At 31.3% G+C, this 8,903-nt stretch overlaps 2 long non-coding RNA genes across 2 annotated transcripts; one reads left to right on the top strand and one right to left on the bottom strand.

The window, feature by feature from the left end:
* Positions 1,056-3,926, top strand: LOC107637700. The gene is made up of 4 exons (XR_001619472.2): positions 1,056-1,265; positions 2,282-2,427; positions 3,059-3,126; positions 3,678-3,926. It is a non-coding gene; the product is annotated as an uncharacterized LOC107637700 (long non-coding RNA).
* Positions 6,126-8,430, bottom strand: LOC110270998. Its single transcript, XR_002360896.1, has 2 exons — positions 7,031-8,430; positions 6,126-6,500 (listed from the first exon to the last, which is right to left on the bottom strand). It is a non-coding gene; the product is annotated as an uncharacterized LOC110270998 (long non-coding RNA).

The following is an 8,903-nucleotide window of genomic DNA, read 5'->3' as shown; positions in this document are numbered from 1 at the left end:
AATACATGTTGTTAAATCAATTAAATTTTTATATACATATAGTATTTTTATCGTAATAAGTGTTCATTATTGTGATTTACTTAACGAACATTCATGAAATTCGGTAAATAGCTAGTGTATATTCTCTCGCGCCTTAATGATAAGGAGGAGGACAGCTGGATATATATAGGTACAATAAATGTGAGACGAAATTAAAATTAAAATAAAAATAAAAATTACAAATTTACATTTTTTCATCCTTAAATTCTTTAATTTGATTACAAATTTATGCTGTGCTGTTTATACCCAGGTTGCTTTTATTATAAAAACGTTTTAAAATAGCGACCAATTTTAGCGATCAACAAAATCGGTCATTATTAGCAATTGATTTTGTGATTAATTAAACTTTTTTAGAACTTAAAAAAAATCGATTGCTAAATTTTAATTAGCGACCGATTTAGTGACCACCCACTCTTAATTGTCAAATTGATTGCTAAAATAAAAATTAGTGACCGATTTAACTACTAATGACAAAGCCAATCTAGTTGGTCGTTAAAATCAGTCGCTATTTTTTTAACTTAGCGACCGAATTAACAACGAAAACAAAAAACAAGTTTTTAAGGTATGTTGAACATACCTAAATCAGTCGCTATTTTTAATTTAGCGACTGATTTTGCGACCAATATAAAAACAAACTTAATGGTGGTTGGTCGCTAAATCGGTCGTTACAAAGTTGGTCGCTAAATCGGTTGCTAAGTGTTAAGATAGCGATCGATTTAGCGACCAATTATAAAATGCTGATTTTAAAGCATTCGGTCGCTAAATGGTTGCTATTTTATAATTTAGCGACTGAATTAGCAACCAACTTAAAAATATGTTGATAAAATAGTCGGTCGCTAAGGTAGCAGTCACTAAATCGGTTGCTAAGGGTTAATATAGTGACCGATTTTATCAACCAACTATAAAATCTTAGCATTAGAGCAGTTGGTGACCAACTAAAAAATAAAAGTTACAAATTAATTAGTTGCTAAATCGGTCACTGTTTTAAATAATGGGAACAAACTAGATTTCAAAATAAATTAAAAAAACCCATCACTTTTCAACCCTAATAACCCTAAGCTCTCTCTTCACACAGTGTCCCTTTCGTCGCCTCCCTCACTCTCCGGTGGAGTGGAGAGAAGTCACTTTCCGTCGTTCTTTTCTCAGCATCGCCTCCTGTGGTAACTTCTCCGGTAACAACAACAACAACAATCTTCCAGTTAAGCTGATTTTCTTCTTCAGTCCAGGTACTTCAACTTCGTATCTCTAATTTTGATTTCTCACTATAATTCCAGAGAATATTTTTGTATTTTGATTTTGATTTGGTTTTATCTATTAGAATATTAATTATTTTCGTTAAATTAACACACAACACAAAACAACTCAATAATAAGTTAAACTTGAAGGTAGAAGCTACGCTGAAGAAAGCTTAGTTGATTTAATACCAAGAAAGTAGCTAAATTCTCTAACAACTCTCATCAAGAATATTGTTCAATTGTAAAATAGTTGATGTAATAGCATAAGGATCATTACTCTTAATAAGTATGTCATATACATAAGCAAAAAAATATAGAGTTGAAGCTTACCAGACTTCTTTATGAATAGGGATGGATCATATCATTGAGTATCTATTGAGAAAGAACAACTAGACTATGAAGTAAAGGTAGAAGAGAAAATTGAACTATGAATGAAAGTCTTATATTGATTTTGTTCAGCAGATATTATGTACTGTGATGAATATTTATACAATTGATGGTTGTACTCTCTTTTTACATTGCAGACTTTTCTAGCTTTCAACTGCTATAACTACCAATAACTAATTAACAAAATTGCTAACAAAATGATAAGAGCCAGAGTTAATTGTTTTGTGAGTGGAGAAATCTTCCAAACTTCATTAATTATGAGCAAACAATTATCTAAATAAGTTTTGATCATGATATCAGTGAATAGAAACGGGTCTAGTATTATAACTAAGCTCTATAATAAGCTTCAAGTGTTGCTCTACCGTTGCAAATTTGTGTTTCACTGCATTTTGGTTAAGTGCTAGGTTTCTTGGGAGTTTAAATTTGGATTTGTAATTTAGGTGTCAATTCGTTCTCGTTGTGGATCTGTTTGTGGATTGGAGCTTAGCTTTCTATTATTTCAACTTTGGGGGATTTTTTTTATGAACTGTCCATACTACAAGATAATGATGACGGTTAAAGAAATAGAAAAGAAAAGAAAAATAGAAAATTTTGTGCTTATTAATGTGATGATTTTGTAGGTTGGAAGTGTTCAAGCAGATGCTTCTCAAAGAGTATTTTTATAGAATACGGATTGAATCAAAATGAAGAAGCAAGAACAGAGCTGAGAGCAGTAGATGTGTGGATACTGACCGACAAGCCTTACTCTCATCAATCCATTCATTTGGTAAGCTTCAATCTCCATTCCCAGTTCTCACCCATTTATTTTCATCCCTTGAGCTTTCAAAGTTTTGATGATTGATGAATGCAATAAGCTGCGATCTCTTACGATTTTGCTTCGGATTTATTCAGTATAACTACTCTAAATAAACGCAGATTTCAAAATTTTCTTTCCCTTGACCTTCAAGTTCTCCATTTCGCGGTTTTAAATTGTATTAAAGATATCTTGTTATGATTTTGGTTCTTCCTTTTACTATCATTTTAGAGTATAATTTTCTGTTTCTCTAATGATATTTGATTTCATGCATCTTGCTTACAGCAAATCTCACGTTCTTTAGTTTGCTGATGCTAGTTTATCAAATATAATTCAGCAATTTGTTTCAATCAATTGATTATTTCATTGACTCTGGATCTGGTTGATTGATAAATATTTAAAGATTTGAAGTCAGCCCATTCTTTTGTGGCATATGGTGCTAAAACCGATCAATATAAATTTGAAAGAATGGACCTAATGTCATGTTTTTACCCTTGTTGTATGTGGCTGAATCTTTCAAATTACAAGTTGTATATCTTTTTTTGTACGTCATATTTCGTTTACTTTTTCTTTCCCCTTAATATTGTTCATTGCAATTGTTCAGGTTAAATAGTAAATAGAGCTCAAATTCCCACAAAAAGTTCAACACTCATTTCTATGATCGCAGATGAGGTAAGCGTGGCATTTCTGTGACTGACGAGGGTTTTAAGTGGTTTGTATGGTAATTTATTTTGATTCTTTCTCAATTTTTTAATATGCAATTCAACCTTCTGGTTTAGCTTAGGACATGTGGTGATTGGGTCGGAGTTCAAATGACAATTGAGGTTTAATATTTTCTGTTGGTACAAAGTTGTAGCATTTTATCTTTAATTTTTATGATTGTTCTTGTTAAGATGACCCTATTTCATCCACCAATATATATTTGAAAGTTTAGAGGTTGATGTCTTGATGAGTACCAGGTTCTGATGGCAAAACCTATTTCTATCTTGACCTGTACATTAGAGCTCTATTAGCCTATTGAAGCATTTGTATTTACTGTAATCCATATATAATACTAGCCTATGTAATTTGCCTATATCTCTTCTAGTGCATACATGCAATATTTGATATAGGAAATCTAGCATCATGATGCATTCTAGTTTCTATGATGTTTGTTTTGATTTTGATAGTTTAGATGCACTCTATCATAAAAAGTAATAACTACTTGATGGAATATAATGTAGGATACTGTTGTTGGATTTCTGCTGGCTGGAGTGGGTAATGTTGACTTGCGAAGGAAGACAAATGATCTTATTGTAGATTCAAGCAGCTGCTATTTTTAATGATTTTGTATATTTTCATGTTAGTTGTTAGTGTTTCCAGAATAAATGAAGTTTTATTAGAATTGAATAAGAATAAAATAATTCTTACTATCAAGAATTTGCTATACGATGCATAAAATAAGCTTTTCAATTAATGTGGTTATTTGGGAATATTCATGTTGTCAAGTTTTTTGTTTTAATTCAATGCAAAGCAAGATATCTCATTCTATCTGAGATAACGAAAATTTTTTTTGTTACTAATAATGCTTGGTTGCTAATTAGCGACTGATTTAGTGACTGAAATGTTGGTTGCTAAAATACAGGTCTCCACTTAGCAACCGAATTAGAAACTGAAACATTGGTAGCAAATTAGAGACCGAAATGCTGGTGGCAAACTAGCGATCAATTTAGCGACCGAAAAGTTGATCGCTATTTAGCAACTGATATACTCAGCGACCGATTTAGCGATCCAAAAATTTGGTTACCATTTAGCGACCGATACTCTATGGTGAGGGTTTGGTGTCATTGTTCAGAAATCAGTCACTAACCATTAGCGACCAAGGTTTTAGTGACTACCAAAATAGTTCGCTAAATCGGTCACTAAGGATTTAGCGACTGATTTTCAAAAAAAAAATTATCACTAAATTAGTCGCTATTCCGGTAATTTATTGTAGTGTGAAAAGTAGTATGAAAAGTAGTATAATATCAATTAGAGAGTTTGAAATACGCTTATAAGCTATAATCCTTCAAAAATGTATAATATAGTTTCATTTTCATATTTTTTTTCTATTCTTATATTATTTAAGCTGCTTTGCCAAAAAGTACAAATACATTTTTATATTAGCAAAAGTTTATCTTTATTCTTACAAAAATATTATTTACATATCAAAAATAGCATTTTCCAATCATATATATTCCATCAATAATGCTCTACGTCCAGATAAAAAAACCCATCCAAGTCATCCGAGTCCTTTTTCGTTAACGCGCCTCCCCACTTTTCCCAAGTTACGTGAAATACACGCGCGCCTCCCTCTCCCTCCTATCAACATAATAGATTTACGTAAACTTTTTCTTCAACGTAAACATTCTTCTTCTTCTTTTTTTTTTCTTCTCTTTTGCTCGTTCTTCTTCTCTGTTGCTCGTCCTTCTTCTTCCTATTCTTCTTCATTTTCTTCTTTGATTTTGTGGATTTATCTTCTTCGTTTTCATATTTCCATATTCTATTAAAACAATGAATGATTCAACTTCAAATCAGATAAATGAGAGCGTTTTGGATTATTCTTCTAAAATGAATTAAGTGGACGAGGTTTGGATTTTTTTTAATCGAATTGAATGGAATGCAATTGTTAAATTGAATTGAATTGAATTGAATGTACGTATGTGTTCTGAATTGAATTGAATTGAATTGAATTTATAATCTCTCAATTGTAGACACAGGTGTTTTGAATTTATATAATGGATAATGTTTCGTTCATTTAGTACTATACAATTGTTTTACCATGATAATACGTTCGGTTCATTCTGCAGAAAGCTGTTTGAATTTGATTTTATATCATGGATAATATTCTGTTCATTTAGTACTATACAATTGTTTTACCTTAATTTAGTACTATACAATTGTTTCACCTTAATAACGTGTTCGGTTTATTATGCAAAAAGCTGTTTGAATTTGATTTTATATAATGGACAATGTTCTATTCATTTAGTACTATACAATTGTTTCACCATAATGATGTGTTCGGTTCATTATGTAGATAACTGTTTGAATTTGAATATATATAATGGATAATTTTCTATTCATAGTACTATACAATTGTTTCACCATAATAACATGTTCGGTTCATTCTGCAGACCAGGTGTGTTGTGGATGAACAATTTGTCCCAAAGGTTGAGATGATTCTCAAGACACTAGAAGAAGTCGAAAAGTTCTAAAAAAATTATTCCAAATTTGTCAGTTTTTCTACCAAAATAAGGAACATGAATCAGAAGGAAGACGAGATTAAGAATCAACTAATCGTATGCAGCAGATAAGGGAGGTGAAAATCCAAGATATCTCCAACTCTGAATAGTCATTTTTTTGTGTTAGTCTTTATTGGATAGTCACTTTTTTGTGTTTGATATTAGCTTTCTAAAATTCTTTATTGAATGGTCACTTTTTTATTTATTGAATAGTCAATTTATTCTGTTATGTCAAAGAGTTCAAGTATTTATGAAACTGAATACTGATAGCAACATTTTTTTTTAAATTTAGCTCTCTGCTATATTGATATATAAACTTTTTCGGTTCATCCAGTGTATTAATTTCGGTTCATTTGTTTTTTTGGGACTCTTAATATTTGATAAATACCCTGATTCCATTCACTGTGAATCTAGAACAAAACAGCAGTCAGACAGTTCCAACAGATATATACATTAACATCTCAGACCGACAGGACAAGAACTAATCCACACACACACACACACACACACTGAAAGAAGCAGTATTTGCTTTTTTAAACAAATTAAACAAAATAGTTTTAATTACAACCAGTCAAACAAAGTATATCCTATTTACTATCTATATTCCCATATGTGAATTTACAATAAGGGCTAGAGATGACAGCAAATGGCTTTGGGAGTCTTATTGCTTCAAATGCTCGAATCACTTGGTCTCTGATTTTTGTGATAAATATATTTAATGTGTACATATGCTTACATTATAGCGCGGCTTCTCTTTCTTTGTCACCATTGTCTTCTTCATTTTTGCTGTAAGGACAAAAAAATTTGGTCGATACTTCATTCAATACACCAATAAGCACAAGCATGCATATTTTAATCAAGTACATCAAAATGGCCAACCCAACTAAACCGAACGTCATTCATGTACTGAATAAAATGTAATAAACATTCATTGATCGAGAAAAACTTTTCTACATGCAAAAGAAGTCAACTGAACACACTAACAATCAGGTGAATTAAATGACAAACACCAGTGAACCGAACACCAATCATATGCTGAATAAAACGTGATAAACATTCAATCATCAAGTAAATCATTTCTGCATGCAAAAGGACTCAATTAAACACACTAACAATCAAATGAATAAAAATGAGCAACTCCACTGAACAAAAAAAAAAAGAACACATTTCCATTCCTATGCCCTAGTTACGCCAAAAATATAGAATCAGATTAAGTCAATCCACTAAACGAAGTAACTCAATTCAGTAAACCTAAAATGCAACTAGAAGAAATGCGAGATTGCAAGATTTTAAATGAACAGTAGTTTTTATCATACCTTTCAGAGTCAATGTTCTTGTTTTCATTCGTTTTTTCGTCTTCCTTTAGAAATCTTCTCGTGATTCTTTTCCCGTAACGGTTTTCGCAGAGAACACGAGTAAAGTTTGAGAGATTTTGAGAGAGATTCGAAGTTCTCCAGTAGTGGTTTCAATGTTGAAGAAGAAACGTTGTTTCATATTCAAGGCGCAAATGAATATGTTAACATTTTCGGTGCTCTAGGCGCGTGTAATATACACGCTCATTTAATGGTATTGAGTTTTTTTTATATTAGGTCAGCTTAGATATATTTGGATAAAAAATTATATATGGATGTATAGCATGACTTTTTAATTTGGAGAAAAAAAAATGACAAATAGATATATATAACAAGAAACATTATTACACAATCATCAACAAACAGTTACGTTGAATTGTACATTTGAAAATCCAAACAGATTATTGATTTAACAAAAGAAAAAAGAAAGACAAATCCAATTTTACTTTACCAAAAACAAAGGTATATTTTACTTTTATCCTAACACCAAGTAGCACAAGGCACAATGAGTCTTTTCTTTAAGATTCCTACATAATTTGCGTCAACTGTTGCTGCTTTCAATTGAAAAAATAATAAACAAATAAAATAATATGCACAAATAAACAAATGTTTATGAAAACATTGGAGAGAGAGAGATGTTTATGTTTAACAATATATGAAGGTTTAATTTTTCATCATGCATTAGTTACTGTTGCCATGAATAATGTAACAAAATATTTGTCAATTAGTATCAGGTCAGAGACATATACATGTCTTTATATATCTTACCAGCCACAGAAATCATAACAACAAGATATAATAGAGCATCTAACACTAGATATTCATTTTTCCAAGCTTCTCTAAAGCAGGATCTCCATGAGATTTTACCACATACAAAATACACACACATACAATGGAGCTGACATTTTATGTTGACATGCATCCTTTTATTTGTAGCATTAATGTTCAAATGTCCTACATAATACTTAAATATTAAAATAAAAATTATGAAAAAACATACTCATCAAGAAAAAAGAGTATTGTTTCATCAGTCCGGAGATATACCATAGTTTTGAGAAAGAACTCAACCAATTTGATCTTTAGATAAGTTTAACGATAGGTCATTAGAGTCTCACATGAGAAGAAGAAAGTCAAATATAGCCACAAGATGACCTGCCGGCTAAATCAAGCAAAATTAATTTTGCTTAGTAGCAAGTGATTGCCGGCAAGTCATCCTTGGCTTAATTTCACTTTCAACCACTTCATGAAAGACCCTCAGACCGAAAAATGAATGCATTATCATTGATATGTTGACTATATAACTATGTTCAATCTTAACGCCATTTTATAGCCAAGAGGGGGGTATAGAGACTAGTGGTGCCAAATGCACTTGTACATTGTACAATATTCTCACTTTTGACAAACCACCCTTCACTCCTCTTTAAGGGCAAGTGATGGTTATTCTTCTCAAAAGGGCTATCCAATACCCTGTCTAGTGCATGGGCATCCATTTGTTATTTAGGTATTTGAATTGAAAAAAAAATTTTTTTCCCTAACACATATATTTATACATAAATATATTGGTGACTGATTTTAATAGCTGATTTTGATGTAGAAATAATATTTTTGATTTATATTAGATGTTCAATTAATATGTTCCTATCACATCACTTATTTGAATTTCTTCTTCTCAAAGATTTCCTTCATCATTTGGGTTGGCCACTTTCTAGCACTGACAAGTGACAACAATAATTCTGAGGTCTCCACCTTTCCCTCAATCAACTGGCCTCAGTAGTGTGCTAAATTCCCTTCAATGTGGGAATAGAATCTTTTATGGGGGAAAACAACAGAGAGAGAG

This window comes from Arachis ipaensis, chromosome B04 (assembly GCF_000816755.2).
Source record: "Arachis ipaensis cultivar K30076 chromosome B04, Araip1.1, whole genome shotgun sequence".
NCBI lineage: Eukaryota > Viridiplantae > Streptophyta > Magnoliopsida > Fabales > Fabaceae > Arachis > Arachis ipaensis.
The sequence above is the reverse complement of the archived record's forward strand: the minus strand, read 5'-3'. Positions and strand labels throughout refer to the sequence as shown.